Raw genomic sequence first — 17320 nt, forward strand, 5'->3', positions numbered from 1 at the left:
CTATGAACTCAGTGTCTCATTCTTCAGCCTATAGCATAACCATGGCTAATGCCAAATAGACAATGAAACTTACCAAGTGTTGCAATTACGATTTAACCGTTAGTGGAAGAGTATACCCTGAGTTCTGTCTGCTCTTGATGGATGATTACATGGCTCCTATTGTCTTGGGACATGACTTCCTACAGTTATACAGGCAAGTCAGCGCAGACTTTGGTGGGACATTGCCACCTTTTGAGCTAAACATCCTTCACCTTGTCCTCCGATAGCCACTCAAATTGAACTGCCGGCCATCTTCAACAATCAAACAGTCAACTGTCACCCGATACAGGTGAAATCCAGAAGGTATTCCTAACAGAACTCTGCATTCATGAAGAAAGAAGTAAAAAGGCTGCTAGACGAGGGCATCATGACACCGAGTCGCAGTTTGTGGAGAGCTCAAGTAGTGGTCGTTGATCAGAGTGGCAAGAAAAGACTGATCATAGATTACTTGTAAACCATAAACAAATTAACCAACCTGATTGCTTATCCTGTTCCAGGTATCACTGAGATGATTGAGAAAATCTCTATTTACCGCTAATTCAGCTCCATAGCCTTGAAGGCAGCATATCATCATTTACCCCTGAACATAGCGGATCAGAGATTCATGGCATTCAAAGCGGATGGAAGGCTGTTCGAATTCACGCGCTTGCCTTTTGGAGTAACCAACGGAGCTACCTGCTTTCAGAAAGTTCTCGAAATTATTGATAAGGAGACACTAGAGGGTACGTTCACATACATAGATGACATCACGTTCTGTGGTTACACACAAGACGAACACGACAGAAACCTGAAACACTGTTAAGAAACTGCATTGAAGTACGGACTTACCATAAACGATAAGAAAAGCGTTTACTGTATGCTCAAATATCAATCTGGAGTTTGGGCCATGTAGTGAACCATCACCAAAACCTACCTGACCCGGAGAGAATGGGACCGTTACTGGAGATGAACCCTCCGGACAGTACCCCTAGTCTCATGAGAATGTTGGGATTCTTGTCCCACTATGGAAAATGGGTACCGTATTCCTCCTGGGAAATTCGACCTCTAGTTGAAGTGAAAAGTTTCCCGATGGCTAAATCCGCAGAACAAGCACTTGAAGAACTGCAGAAAGAAATATCTCGAGCCTCGCGAGCTGCTATAGACGACGAAGCAGTCTTTGTAGTCAAAACAGACACCTCTGCTGATGCCGTTGTAGCCTCATTGACACAAGAAGGAAAACCGGTGGCCTTTTCTCGCTCACTTTCAGAATCAGAGAAATGACAATCAGCAGTGAAACGTGAAGAATGTGCTATCGTAGGAGCCATCAAGAAATGGTGACACTTCCTGCTAGGATGTAAATTCAGACTCATAACGCGCTTGCCTTTTGGAGTAACCAACGGAGCTACCTGCTTTCAGGAAGTTCTCGAAATTATTGATAAGGAGACACTAGAGGGTACGTTCACATACATAGATGACATCACGTTCTGTGGTTACACACAAGACGAACACGACAGAAACCTGAAACACTGTTAAGAAACTGCATTGAAGTACGGACTTACCATAAACGATAAGAAAAGCGTTTACTGTATGCTCAAACATCAATCTGGAGTTTGGGCCATGTAGTGACCATCACCAAAACCTACCTGACCCGGAGAGAATGGGACCGTTACTGGAGATGAACCCTCCGGACAGTACCCCTAGTCTCATGAGAATGTTGGGATTCTTGTCCCACTATGGAAAATGGCTACCGTATTCCTCCTGGGAAATTCGACCTCTAGTTGAAGTGAAAAGTTTCCCGATGGCTAAATCCGCAGAACAAGCACTTGAAGAACTGCAGAAAGAAATATCTCGAGCCTCACGAGCTGCTATAGACGACGAAGCAGTCTTTGTAGTCAAAACAGACACCTCTGCTGATGCCGTTGTAGCCTCATTGACACAAGAAGGAAAACCGGTGGCCTTCTTTTCTCGCTCACTTTCAGAATCAGAGAAATGACAATCAGCAGTGAAACGTGAAGAATGTGCTATCGTAGGAGCCATCAAGAAATGGTGACACTTCCTGCTAGGATGTAAATTCAGACTCATAACTGATCAGCAATTGGTGCATTTCATGTTTAATGCCAAGAATCATGGCAAAATCAAGAATGAAAATATAATGTAGTGGAGGCTGGGACTGAGATGGATCGAAGAACCATGTAGCAGACGCTCTCTCGCGCCTCGGGAGACGAGCTGGCTCAGCTTCACAAGCATCTGTGTCATCCAGGAATCAGAAGGATGACCCACATCATAAGACAGAGAAACTTACCCCTTTCCATTGAAGTAGTTCGGACTGTCATACGTAAATGTCAAACCTGTGCTAAGATCAAACCCAAGTTCTCCAAAGAAACAGGAACATTGTTAAAAGCTACTAGGCCATTCGAGCATCTGGCTATTGACTTCAAAGGTCCGATGCCGTCCATCACAAAGAACAGATACATCCTCAACATAATCAACGAGTATAGCAGATTTCCGTTCACCTTTGCAACAGAAGACACCTCAGCGAGTACCATCATTAAGTGTTTGTATACTCTCTTTTCAGCTTGGGGCCTGCCTGAATACATTCATTCAGACAAGGGGCCTGCCTTCATGTCTTCAGAGTATCAAAAAGTTTCTTTAAGACCGTGGAGTGGCTACAATACTCATCTGCCTATAACCCCCGTGGCAACAGCCAGATCAAAAGAGCCAATGGAACTCTGTTGTTCGCTGTAAGGTTAGCTCTCGCTTCTCTCTCCCTCCCTAGAGAAATGTGGGAGTCTATCCTGGATCAAGCACTACACAGCATTAGGTGTCTTCTATTAGTTGCTTCGAACCAAACACTTCACGAGCGAATATTCCTACACCCCAGGAAAGCAACATACGGGCAGGCATCTCCATCATGGATAACAGAAAATGAGCAAGCTCTTCTAAAGAAACCGGTTAGGAAATCCAAGTACAAACCCTGAGATCAAGGAAGCTAGATTCCTGCATGTCAACCCACAATGTGTTCGGGTTATGCACCAAGACGGCAAAGAAATCCACTATGTCGACTCATGACCTGACTCCTGCAGCTAAAGTAATCAGTCCAAACACCTGCCACAATAAAGGAAGCCGTCACATCCTCAACATGTGAGAGAATGGTAAGACTCCCATCAATCAAGGAACCCCCTCTCACCTGGAGACCCCACCCTGAGAATGGAATGAAGTTGAGCGGAGACAGAACAAGTCCAGGGGAGGGAGCCTGCAGCTGAACAGCAACAAATTGCAGGACTGCACACTTCAGAAAAGGCTAAGTCGAAATGAACAACTGCAGAAATGCCAGCCTCAGAGGTGCCTTAACGAACAAGTCGCACTAGGCACCCTCCTGGCTATCTTTCAGACTTTGTCCTAGAAGATGAGTGGGAAAAGTATGTTGTCGTATGAATGAGAATGCTGGACGTGGTAAGTATAGTAATCAGTCCAAACACCTGCCACAATAAAGGAAGCCGTCACATCCTCAACATGTGAGAGAATGGTAAGACTTCCATCAATCAAGGAACCCCCTCCCACCTGGAGACCCCACCCTGAGAATGGAATGAAGTCGAGCGGAGACAGAACAAGTCCAGGGGAGGGAGCCTGCAGCTGAACAGCAACAAAATGCAGGACCGCACACTTCAGAAAAGGCTAAGTCGAAATGAACAACTGCAGAAATGCCAGCCTCAGAGGTGCCTTAACGAACAAGTCGCACTAGGCACCCTCCCGGCTATCTTTCAGACTTTGTCCTAGAAGATGAGTGGGAAAAGTATGTTGTCGTATGAATGAGAATGCTGGACGTGGTAAGTATCCTTATGTCATTGTGTTCTGATGAAGTAGTTATAAGGCCCATTGTTACCAATGAATTTTGTAATGAGAATGAGGTGAGCTTTGTAATGCAAGTAAGAGGAGCTTAGTTATGGAATAAACTAAGTACTAATGGGTTTTGTAATGCGAATGAGGTGAACTTTATACTGCAAATGAGGTGAGCTTTGTAATGTGAATGTGTTTGGCATCCCACAGACAATAATGTTTGCATGAATGTTGATAAATTGCGAAGCAGGTAGGCATTATCCTCTTGTAATAACACCACAGCCTATATGCGTAGTAGTGGAAAGTGTCTCTAGTTCTCAGTTTAGGCTTATAAGGAAACTGATGCTGGTGTCATCATAACATGGAAGTCAGAATCCATTCCACATCAATATACTTACCCAGTTTAGTACAACATTTGGATACTATAATGAAACAAAATACTGTTGACAAAGTCACTTTAATAATCCTACATATAAAGAAATGTTGTAGAAGTTTGTGGATTAGTTATTATAAAGAAAAATAAGTAGATTTGGTTAATTTTAGATTTTTTAGGGATTTTATTGAAATTGTACTTATCTTCAAAAAGAATCTGTAGATTTGGCTCATTTTGAGAGAAGAATCTGAGAAATTGAAAAAATCTGTAGAAATCAGATTAATTTGTAGATGTGGTAAAACTGTCCCTGACACTTCTAGTCCTACAGGAGCATTCGGGAGAATAAGTTCTGTGCATATGAGGGTGTGCGACACGTGAGAGGCAGAGAGACTTGACTGAACACTGCTTGTATGTGGAGGCATTTCAGTTATAGGCTTACCCGCTGTGACCCGGAATTTTGTATCCACATTTGACGATATAATAGCCTGAAGAAGATTAGGAAACATGGGAAATTTATCACCAGAAGCTGTTCCTGTATATCAGCATTTTTATCTGAAACTTCGATCTGAAAAAAAGCCTTCAAAACACAAGAGTTACGTCGTCATCTGTCCATCATCATAAGAAAACTTGTAAGCTAAGACCTACAATACATATGTAGATTTTCATGTGAATTATTACTTAGGTTAGTGTGCCGTGAGTATTCTGTGGACTTAAAATATGGTAAATACTCACGTTAAATGTTGAATATAGTTATTGTTAATGTATGTTCGTTTTTATTTTCTTTCGCTGTTACGGTTTTGCTATTTTTTTAGGTTAAATCATTTATTAAGGAAAGTAGATTTTACTTATTCTAGGTTGAAAAAGAAATGGAAATGGGAAGGACATATGATGAGAATAACATATAATAGAAGGACCTTAAGAACAACAAGGGCCCCCAAAGATTGGAAAAAGCAGGATAATGATGAGAAGATGTTGGATTGACGAACTAAGAAAATTTGCCGGTATAGACTGCCATAAAAAGACCACAGACAGTTGAGAGTTGAAGGACATGTCTGAGGCCTTTATCCTACAGTAGATTAGTTATGGCTGCTAATGATTATAATGATGATGATTATATACAGTATGCACACATATACAATGATTTTATCTCTATATCAACATTCAATATGTAAAAATTTGTCTTTACCACAAGTCTTATAACATGAAATAGATAAATTTGATATACATGTAACACATACGGGACACTAGAAGAGTTGGAAGACCCAGGCCTACATGGCTAAGGACTATAAAGCGTGAAGTATGAGATGGTGAATTGAGGAGAATTGATTTAAAAGCTCAAGATAGAAACAATTGGTGAAATCTAACCGAGGCACTTTGTGTCAATAGGCGTAGGATATATATATATATATATATATATATATATATATATATATATATATATATATATATATATATATATATATATATATATATATATATATATATATATATATATTCCCAACTTACAAGACTGCACTTTTTCTTCAGTTTATATACCTTATTTCTTCAAATCTCGTAAGAATCAGGTACGATATATTAGTTGTGGTGTCTGTTATTTCTAGGTTTCCATTGTTAGACAAAAATCTATTTATATTCAAGTTTAGAAAAAAAAGCATTATCAATGAGTCAGTATAACCTCTGTGTAGAATAATCTCCCCTATATAATAAAAGAGCATGTGCCCGGATATATATATATATATATATATATATATATATATATATATATATATATATATATATATATATATATATATATATATATATATATATATATACTTCCTGTTACGCTCAAGGGGAGAGGAGTAACCCCGAAAGGTATACTCAGAACCAAACTGTCCAAGAAATTGCCAAATCAACGGGTTGTAGCAAGGAATGAGGAGCGGGTGAGAAGTTTTGAAGCTGTTTTTCGGTGAGCGTGTATATCCATCGAAATATTTAGACATCATTTTTGACTGCTCGGGTACAATAGTTCTGTAATAATTGATAAGGTCAAACTAGTGTGTGTGTGTGTGTGTGTGTGTGTGTGTGTGTGTGTGTGCGTGTGTGTGTAAGTTTCTAGCATTTTTTTTTGCGCAAATATTCTTACGTTGTTGTGATCAGATAGTTTTATTGCATTAACTACATTTTTTCTTGTAACCGATTAAATTTCATATATATATATATATATATATATATATATATATATATATATATATATATATATATATATATATATATATATATATATATATAGATAGATAGATAGATAAATAGATAGATAGATAGATAGAACAGCGAATAAAGGACCAGTCATTTATGTTATATCATCCAGGAAAGAAACAGTTATGAGTGTAACTAAAGGAGTCCAGATATCAGCTTTTAATGTATTCTAAAAACTCCACCGTACTTAGAATCAGCGCTGGAAATCTTGCCAGGGTTCCCAGCTATTAAGAACGTACGAGACTTTGGGGAAGTTTCCTCGGCACCAACACTGTTGAACAGCTCGCGATCAGCTGTTACCGAATTACCGTGACGACGTCTTTAGCAGTAAGTTTGCTCCTAACATCAGCAAATACTCTTTTAACTGGTCAATCTGCCAGTCAGTGCGCAATCACCTTTAGACTTGTAAGTGTTGTGACATAATTTTCTATTGGTGATGGTAGAAATCTACTATGGTTCTGTGTTCCGCTTTCTCGAGTTACGATCTCGAGATAATGTACCTGAATATCAAAGGTTATGTGACAAGGTTGCTTTTAGATAATGTAGAGAAACAATTGTTGTAATAAAAGATTTTCTGTAAGTGTTGCTATTTCAGATGGATAAAGTTCTTTGTTTCATACATTGTTAAGGAAAAAAAATAAGATAACGGGACCTATACTTAGATGGAAAGAAAACTTTTTTTTTCCTTTCTCCGAGAGAATGGAAAAATGATGTCAATAGTGAAAGAGGGGCAGCATTTATTTCATACTGTAATTATCATAATACAGAAACGTAAAAAGACTCCGGAATAAGATTTAAAAAGAAAAAATAAGTCGTTTTGCATGAGCTACCATTTGGAGGAAGGCAATCGTAATGGATGCCAACTTCATGGGTGTTTTTGATTATGAGAATCCAGTCTTTCTACTCATTTGTAGTAGCTAACCATATTTATCTACACACACACACACACACACACACACACACACACACACACACACACACATATATATATATATATATATATATATATATATATATATATATATATGTGTGTGTGTGTGTGTGTGTGTGTACACACACACACACACATACACACACACACATATATATATATATATATATATATATATATATATATATATATATATATATGTGTGTGTGTGTGTGTATCTATGTATGCATGTATGAATGTATGTGTGTGTGTGTGTACAACTGCGTACATAATATGTGGAAACAAACACATGCAATATGTGCATATGACAAAACTTGCAAGGTCGTTTCATAAACCTGCTGGTGATTTCTGCGGCGTGTGTGCGCGTCGCCAGTGGAAGTGAACTTTTTCTGCAAAATTTCCTGTCGATGAGATATTGGTAATGCTACAGTAAAAGAAAATCTTAATTTAGATATTGATGGCTGCGAAAGAAGTTGAATGAAGCCAAGGGTTACATGGTTTTAGGCATTATTGAATTTTCACATTGTTTATACGAGAGGATAAATACTGAAGACGAAAAAGGAAGCGATAGAATTGCGCATTAAACGCAGACTCAACAAATGAACAGCAGAGTGAAATATCAGGGAGGATTGCTCTTCTCCACAAGACGATAGGTGGAAGGGAAGGGTAGTTGTTGTCAGGTCAGTGTAAGTTATGTGGGTCACCCGAGAGAGGAAGAAGAAAGATGAAGTCCCTTACCGTTACTTCAACGGAATATTGGCCAAAATGTTGTAATCGAAGGGAAATTAGGGAGATTTGCATATTTTACTTTGAATTCGATGTTGTCAAAAACTGGAAAAATATAGGAAGCTACCATAAATCGGATCAACATGGTAAACGGAAGGAAATTCTGTGATGCAATATTAATGTGTAAATAACATTATAAATTATGTGATTTGTAGAACCCTGACTGAAATTATTTTTGAATCCCAGTTCATGGAAGAGAGATTAACTCATTACATAAAAAAAAAAAAATCTAAAAGGATTGTATTGATATGGTTCCTTAACCAGAGAACTCGAAATTTGTGGTGAAGGTAGGACAGGAGGGGGAAAAGTGAATCATTTGTTATATGAAAAGTATACTGAATGTCATTTGGAAACACGAAGATTAGAATGAAGGAAGAAATATAGCTCTTCGGACCATTTGTTGACCCAACAGCTGCAAATCGAGTTCTACAGTGGCTTGATCATAAGTTCAAAGTGATTCCATCAAAGAGTAGAAGAAAATTTGGAAGACTTTTTTTTTAGATTCTGTGGAATAACTTGGCAGTAAATCAGTTAGACATGAAAGAAAGACCTAGAAATGCTTTGATCACTCAGAAACGTTGATGAGAAAGACAATTTGATTAAAGGCATTCGATATGAGGAATTTGAGTATGACTAGGAATAAGTGGCTAAAGCACATGAGTTTTGCAGAAGTATGATGGACAAGGGTTATTTGTATATTACTGTCAAAAGTTTTTATAATGAATATGAATAAACAGATATGACGAGTTTTGTACAACAATAATTGGAAGATATGTTTGCTGTCTGCAGAACTTTGGATTGGTATAAATTGTTTGAAAAGGATAAATATTTTGATTGCCGTAAGGTGTGGCCATTGTTTAATACAATGCTATGCTATTTGACTATGATTGAAGAAAGAATGTGCAATTTGAAGGGGTTTAAAAGTATTTGTAAATGGTAAATTGAAGCCAACAAGACGAGTAATAAACGTCAGAATGTATGGTAGAAGAATGAAGTTGGTGATTATAGGGCAAATAATGTTAAGGTGAAATAAGGGATGGGTAGCAGAATAAATATGGCAATGAAGGTAGCAAAATCCGGGCATTTTTTTTTCTTTTGAAGTAGAGCGTGTATGGAAGCCATTTGGGAGTATTTAGAGGAAATTGATCCCAATTTTGTGCTGGCGGATTTAAAATAAGAAGAAAAAAAAAGTTATTGAGGTCAATTTATATAAGAGTATACAGTACAGTATGTGCAGTAAAAATTTAGAGAAAAGAGAAATGTAGGGATACTACAAGGATGCATTTGAAAGTGTAACAGATGAAAAGCAAGGTCTGAGAATTTGAGAGCGTTTGATCATGTAGACTGTAGAGAGAACGAAGTGTTATACAGTAATAAGACAAAACGTGAGTTTAGGATGGAAGTCAGACCAGTAAAGACAAAAATTGTGCAGAAAGCTTTAATAGGTCTGAAAAAGGTCCTATAATGAATTGGGTTGATGCTCAGAAAGAGTGGTGTGTACTGTATAGAGGTAAGTATTGAACTTTGTTTTAGAAAAGTCGCAATGCTGTTTATGAATCTTCCTTGTCAACATCTGAGACAGCTTATACTTGGGTCATTTGTCTTGCACATAATCTAATCCATATGTAATCAACTAGGAAGCTAGCTTGATACTGGTGATACGAGCCTTCAACACAAAGTGCTTCTATTGAGCGGAAAATTGAACTATGTGCCTGATAGTTGAGTGAATTTAGTGTGCCACAGCCATGGCTGAGGTAGACAGTGTTTTCAACCTCATCCTAAAACATTAGATGATCATCAGAAGGGTAACGCTTTGAGTCACTTTCATATGATATCGGGAAATATACATTTTCATATTTTCCTCCTTTTTCTTCATCTGACAGAAAGGTTATCACAATGTCCCTATGGTTAGATCAGGTACATGTTTGCTGGACATCAGATTTTTTTGTGTGCCATAAAAATTAACGTTATGTTCCTCATTGTGGTACTAGATTATAATCATATCATCTTCACAGTGTTTAGAAACTGTATTGTAGCATTTCTAATTCTTTTTGTGCAAAAGCAAATAAAACATACACTCAGGTATATATATATATATATATATATATATATATATATACGTATATATATATATATATATACTGTATATATATATATATATATATATATATATATATATATATATATATATATATATATACAGTATATATATATATATATATATATATATATATATATATATATATATAATATATATATATATATATATATATATATATGTATATATATATACGTGTATATATATATATATATATATATATATATATATATATATATATATATGTACAGTATATATACTGTATATTCTTTTCTAATTGGGAATACCTTAACATGGTGAAAGGATTTCTGTATTGCCATTATCAGCAAAGCTGTACTAGTCAAAATCACCTATGTGTTATGTAGGTTCATTTAAATATATGTACAGTATATTATGTTATAGGCCTGTGATGAAAGTTATTTTTACTTATCGTGTCCTGTCTCTTGCCTCTGCTATTAATGGGTGATCTTGAAACCTTTAAACTCCTTTTGTGTAATGGCATATGTTTTTTTTATTCCTTTTGATGCTTTTAAGTTAACAGTCCACCGTGTCAAAGATGATGGCTTTTGCTGATGCTATGGTGGACATACTAGCCAACAATATTGAATTTATGTATTAAAATATCTGTTTTGCACTGTACTATATACAATTTTTCACGGCTTTTCATTTTTGAAGGATGTTAATGGATGACCGTTTTTTTTTTTTTTTTTTTACTTTAGAAATTCTTTTTAAGTAGTCATGAAAACATCAAAAAACTTGTTACAAGACTGTTAAACTTTGTATCTCATAATTCTGATGCCATGGGGGTGAAAATTAAATGATTTCCGTTAATTGTCATTTCTGGATTCACTTACTATCTTTCTAGATATATCCTGATTTGAACACTTGCCCTCCTGCCATGAGCATGCAACCTATATATTGGGGAGTGGGGGATTTCCAACATCTATCTATTGAACACCTTTGCATTTATGATTGTTTGTCCATCCTGGTTTGGCTTATTCTTCATGTGTTGGGAGGCTCCTTACACTGTGATAAATATGATGACCTCTTGTTTATTCCAACAATGTCTGGGGTGTATATCAAGGAGATATTTACTTATCAGAAATTTTTCATTTTGTCCAGCTTTTCCACTCCTAGTCTGTACACAATAGAAAGATAGTGCTATGTTCAACTATTGTATACGACGTAGGTTATGCAAAATCTATTAAAAAAGTTTATGAAACAATAGCTAAACATTAACAGCAAAATGAAAATAATAGCCAGAAAACACAAAATGAAACTATATTCAAGATTTAAGATAAATATTTACAGCATTACACAAAAACCCACCGAATACTCACGGCATACCAAAACTAAATGATATACACAACTCTTGCGAAGTAGGTCGAGTTGACTTTCCAAACTTCTATGCAGTGAGGGGCAAATGGCGTCGAGCAGTTTCAGTTATAAAATGTTTATACGAAGAATCAGTGCGTCTGTCTGATGATGTTTGTTGTTTTAATCTTCTTCAAAATACTCTATCGTAGTCACTAACTTCCAGAGTCCCAGAGGGTGTAGATGAAGAATATCTCCAAACACGAGCTGTGCTCAGTCAGGTCTCTCTCGTCTCTACCTTGTCCTGTTCGTCACTTGTCCTATATACAGTATATGCAGGACCAATACTCCCAAATATTCGTGATGTATTACAAGCATACGCAACATGACGCCATGCGACGAACCCAGTCTCAAATCATCTTGTGTTGTATAGATGGCGCCAAAGTAGAATCGAGAACTCTTGAAGTTGAACATAGTGATATTTTCATTAACATATATAAAAATTAATTGTTTTATTTTTACATTGACGTATATGAAATGAAATTGTTTTATTATTTACATCAACATACATAAAAAATAAGCAATTTACACAAGTTTTGTAATACAGTATACATAACTTTAACATACATATAACAGATAGTTTCCTTTGATTTATTGCATATCAATTGGCATTTTTATTAGCATTGAATAAAATTCAGGATCTATTTAAAGAAGTGGTTATGTTAAAAGTTTATGAAGACCTTTTGCTTATAAGATATATAAAAAGAAAAATAAGTAATTCTTTATTTTTGGAAACAGCAATGGTAGTCAAATCTTTTTACCAAGTACAATATAGATATTCAGAAGAATGCAAATCATGAAGGGTAGGTTTTTGACAAGAAAGAAGGAAACAAGCATGATTTTTTTTTTCTCCATGTAGACAGTAATTTTTTTTTTTTAATTAGGCATATGAACACACTTATTTCACTTATTTACAGTAAGATGCACAGGAAAAATCTAAAATTTTTATGATTATAATGGTATAGATACATAGACATGTGTGCACTCATATATTTTGTATACACACACATGCATACACACACACACACACACACACACATATATATATATATATATATATATATATATATATATATATATATATATATATATATATATATCCACACTCACATTCTTACGAAGCTGGTCTAGTGTAGTGTACATATTTTATTCATGTATTTCATTTTTCTATTTAAGAGGTGAATAGCTAGCTCATAAGATGAATTCCTCTCTTGCAGGTTTAAGTAATTGTATGTAAATTGCATATGACTTTCGTTATTCATTTCATTGTATTTTTCATTCAAGTCAGTATATGTAAATTTACGTTATTTTTAAGAATTAACTTTTTATTTCACGTATTTTGTTACGAAATCTTATGCAGTCTAGTTTAAGTGGGCTGTACGAACTATGCAACGTATGAATGCGGGCTTATGTAATTTTTTAATTTTTCCCTGATGTATTCGGTCCTGTTTGGGAGAAATTACAGAATCCTTATATTTTCCACGTGTTTGGAATATTCTCACAAACCCCAGAGTTAGTTTTATCTTTTTTAAATGTTTTGAGGAGGAAGGTGGGCGAAATTAGCTGAGAGAGGGTTGCCTCGGAAGCAAGGTTAGTTCTCCTTTTCGATAGATAAAGTTGGCAACTGCGGCGCTGCTAGAGCCTGCCCCCAAGCCACGAGAATAATCTATTTAGAAGGATCTAGAATAATGAAGTCAATATATATATGCCCCCAGGGATGCATAGCAGCAGATGAGAACCTGCCTATCCCTTTGTAAGAGCCAAGTTCCCATCTCTCTCTCAAGTACCTCAAGTTTATACCCAACATATATCGTGTGCAATGTGTTAAAACGTCACTGAAACTTTGAAAGTGATTTAAAATTTATTATGTTATTGTACGTGCCGGTATTATATAAATCTTTATAACTGGCCCTGTGACATCTATATGAAAACTTGAAATGTATTTGTATTGCTATCTGGTCGGAAACTTCGTGTGAGTTTAAAACTGGTAAGTTCATCAGTTACTGTTATGTAAATTTCAATAAGAGTTTAATCATTAGAGTGTGGAAGGTTAAGTATTTTTAATAATTATCAAGGTTAAATATTTGTGTAAAATTTAATTTTCAGTGAAACAAGTGATCATATAATTTTCGGGGTGTAATATTTCCTTGTATTAGTCTAATATTTGTTCAGTTTTAATATTTCGAGTGATTTATTTTTGGTGTAAATTCTTTCAAAGTGTTGTAATTTTTTAGAATATATTTATATTTGTCTAGTGTGTATTATTTCGATCACTAGTATTTCTTGCAGAGCTCTCTCGTATCCCTGTTAAAAAATCGAAGTAAGATGCTGTTTTGAATGGTTGTTAATGATAATTACCCAATTTATTTTGAGTATACGTAAGAGACCATTGGATATTCAGTGATTTTATATTGCATACTTTTTTTAACCATTAGGTCACACAATTATACAATTTATGTATACAAGCTGGAAACATGATGGCGCTGAGTTCTCAGAACTCTAATACCATAATTAATGATAATTACAACATTTATGGATGAAACTTGAACACTATTGAATGGTAAATGACACACTATCACGGGGTGAGAGTATCAAAATTATGAGCAAAGGGCACCAAGATGTTTGGGCCATGAGGATAGCATAAAATGACTGAATGTTTAGTAGGTAGGATCTTTCTATAATGATAAAAGTAAAGGTTGGGTTAATATCAATCTGGGACACATTCCTGTTAATGGGGAAGTTGAAGGGAGAAGAACGACCAGCCCACTCCATCGACCATCTAACCCTGAATCCTTCAGAAGCCTTACTCTTGATCTCTCTGGGCTCACTTTTGGGCAGTGCTGAATGGTACCATTATTTTAAGAAGGTATCTGAGAGTGAGAGACCTAAAGGGAAGTAGTCTGGCATAGGATGGGTGGACAGGTGGTGAGGCTCTGGATAGGGTCCCCAACACTTGTAGTATTCCAACAGGTCCTTTCTAGGATCCTGTTATATGATAAAATGGTGCAATGACCGTTATGAGGGACACCCCCCATTTTAGCTGAGATTTTGTCCTTGAACTGGAAAAGAACTTTACAAATAAGGTCTGGAGCCACTACACCCTCGGTGTGTCTTAGCATGATAATGGATTAATTCCTAAGCTGCAACTAGGGTAATACTTTTCCGTCTTTGGTTAATTAATTTGTGGTTAACTTTAAGTGATATTTAAATGAAGCAAGTGGGCTATGAGGCAGGCATTGCTAGTTTAAATCAACAGTGACCTAGCATGGAGCATTAAACAAAAAACAAATCACCACAATCTATATATATGGGTCTTAAATGGCTTCTCAGTTTAATAAGTTGGTGAAGACATTAGGGCTCATTACAAAATTATTTCATACAACCTACATTAATTACAGTCTATGGCTATGGGCTATGTGAACATGGCACTGTGAATCAGGCACTTATGCCTTTATGTGCTCAACCTTCCAGTTGTAATTGCCTCCTATTCTTGCTATGAAACCGAGTTAGGTATGGTCTGCTAGGACTATCAGTGGGAACTCAAGATCAGTATGGTATGATTTGAAATGCTAAAGGGGCAAGACCATGCCTAAAATTTCCATCATTGATTGTACTGCACTTAGTTTGACCAGAGTTCAATTGTTTGAGAAGTTCAAGAAAGGATGACGTACCTGGAGGAGAACAGCACCAACCCCTACGTCACTGGCATCTAATGCTAGTACAAAAGGTTTGATGTAGTTAGTTATACAGAATACAGGTCAGATCCTTAGAACCCCTTTCAAATAGTCATAGGCTACTTGAACTTCATACAGTGGAATTGCTTAATTCCCTTAAACAGATATGTGATACCAAACTTCTCATAGGTAGCCAGATCAGCTACCAGAGAGAAGTTTGGCACAAATCTCTGGAAGTGCTGCACCATTCCCAGGAACTGCTTGGCCTCCTTCCTTGCCCTCGGATAGGGTATGTCCTGCATTGTGAGGATGTCAATGTCATTTGGGAGTGTACTGCCCCCTCCTACTTGGTGGCCCAGGTATGTGATTTCCAACTCTCCAAAGATGCATTTCTTCTGACCGATGACTATATTGGCTTTCTGGAGAGCCCGTAGCACCCTCTCTAAAATTTGGAGATGTTCTTCCCATGTTTTAGTGACAATGTCATTTAAGTAGACCACATAGTAGGAAATCCTTGCTAGGTATGTTCATAAGACTAAAAGACATCACTGGAGGTTGGTAAGTCCATCCCAGGTTATGAATGCGGTCTGAGGTCATGACTCCTCTGCTAATGCAGCCTGCCAGTAACCCTTCTCTAGATCCATCTTACTCAGATATGGAGATATGTCTAGGTTCTCCAGGTAGTCTTTGATGTGAGGGAGTGGGTAGGACTTGAGTTTTATCACTGTATTCAACCTTCAAAAATCGATACAGAGCTGGTCCCCTCCTGCATCCTTTGGCGCCAGGACCAATTAGGATACCCAATGGCTTTCGCTTTCCTCACTGAATCCCAAGACGAGTTGTAAATTGACCTACACCGGCACTCATTTAGCCCACATCCCACTAGAGATTGAGCTTGTAATAATTTTGGTAGATGAGACACTTTCCTGGGAGCAAGCCAATCTTGTGCTCTAAGAATTGGGTGTGTTCTAGGGTGTTTTGCACTGGCTGTGGCTGCTGTAGCAGTAGTCTCTAAATGTTGTTCCTCTTAGCAGCATATTAAGGCTGGGTAACAAACTTAGAGTTTGCTAGATCCTCAGAGCTGCTTTCTGGTGAATGGATATGAGTGATAGTCCCCACTCTTTTGCCCCTCTGTTGGTAGGGCTTGAGTAGATTAATATGGATCCACTTAGCCTGTCTCATGCTGTAATCAACTAGGCAGTTTAATTGGTCCTTCCTATGAAGAATCTTGTGGTGATCCATGAGTTTAGTGCTCAAGGATCTTTGCTCTCCTATGCAGAGTACTAAAACTTGATCTGCCACCTTAAAACTTTTTCTGTGATTCCTAGTCCACTATACTTTTGTACCACTTTGCACTGCTGTCTTGGAGGCCATGGCAATATCTCTGGCAGTCTGTAATGTAGCCTGTAGGTTCGACCGCTCCTTGCCCCTGGAGGTATCCTTCCAAGCTGTATGGAATATGTTTAAAGGACTGCATATGTTATGAGTGTACAGCAACTCTAAAGTGGTGTACCAAAGGGTTTCTGAGTATACCTTGAAAAGGTCGAAAAATGTGCACCGGAATTTCCCATCCCAGTTAGGGTAGCCAGTCATTCCTAACTTTGTCAATGCCATCTTTAGCATTTGGTAAGAGTGTTCCATGTGTCCTTGGTGGTGGATGCCATGACAGTGCATCACCTTTTTAAACTCCTTTTCCAAGAAGTGTGGCAAGGAAACCAAAACTACAAAAGAATTAAGTCAGTTCCCTGACAGCATGGATGCCATACCTAGTCAGAACGGTTTCAAGATAACGGATGAATCAATCGATCATCGTCTGTAGGAAATAAATCCTGCATTTAGTTTGAGGTATGGGACCTGTATAATCAACCAAAACATCATGGAAGGGCATGCCTGCAGACAGATAGAATGGAGAGAAGGCCAAGGCACTACCTTGTTTGGAAATCAGGAAGTTACGTAACCTTCAATATTTTTGTGCAGGCCTTACAAGAAGA

At 37.0% G+C, this 17320-nt stretch overlaps 1 protein-coding gene across 2 annotated transcripts in view; it reads left to right on the plus strand.

The window, feature by feature from the left end:
* Window positions 1–6698: 6698 nt before the first annotated feature.
* LOC137652550 (rho GTPase-activating protein gacJ-like) overlaps window positions 6699–17320 on the plus strand; it is a 144254-nt gene continuing 133632 nt past the window's right edge. The window contains exon 1 of one of the 2 annotated variants that reach the window (XM_068386035.1): window positions 6699–6793. The gene's annotated coding sequence lies outside the window, so the exon portion shown is untranslated. Of the gene's footprint in view, window positions 6872–17320 lie in introns of both variants that reach the window. The other variant, XM_068386034.1, reaches the window with a different exon arrangement.

Source organism: Palaemon carinicauda, chromosome 13 (genome assembly GCF_036898095.1).
Source record: "Palaemon carinicauda isolate YSFRI2023 chromosome 13, ASM3689809v2, whole genome shotgun sequence".
NCBI classification, from domain to species: domain Eukaryota; kingdom Metazoa; phylum Arthropoda; class Malacostraca; order Decapoda; family Palaemonidae; genus Palaemon; species Palaemon carinicauda.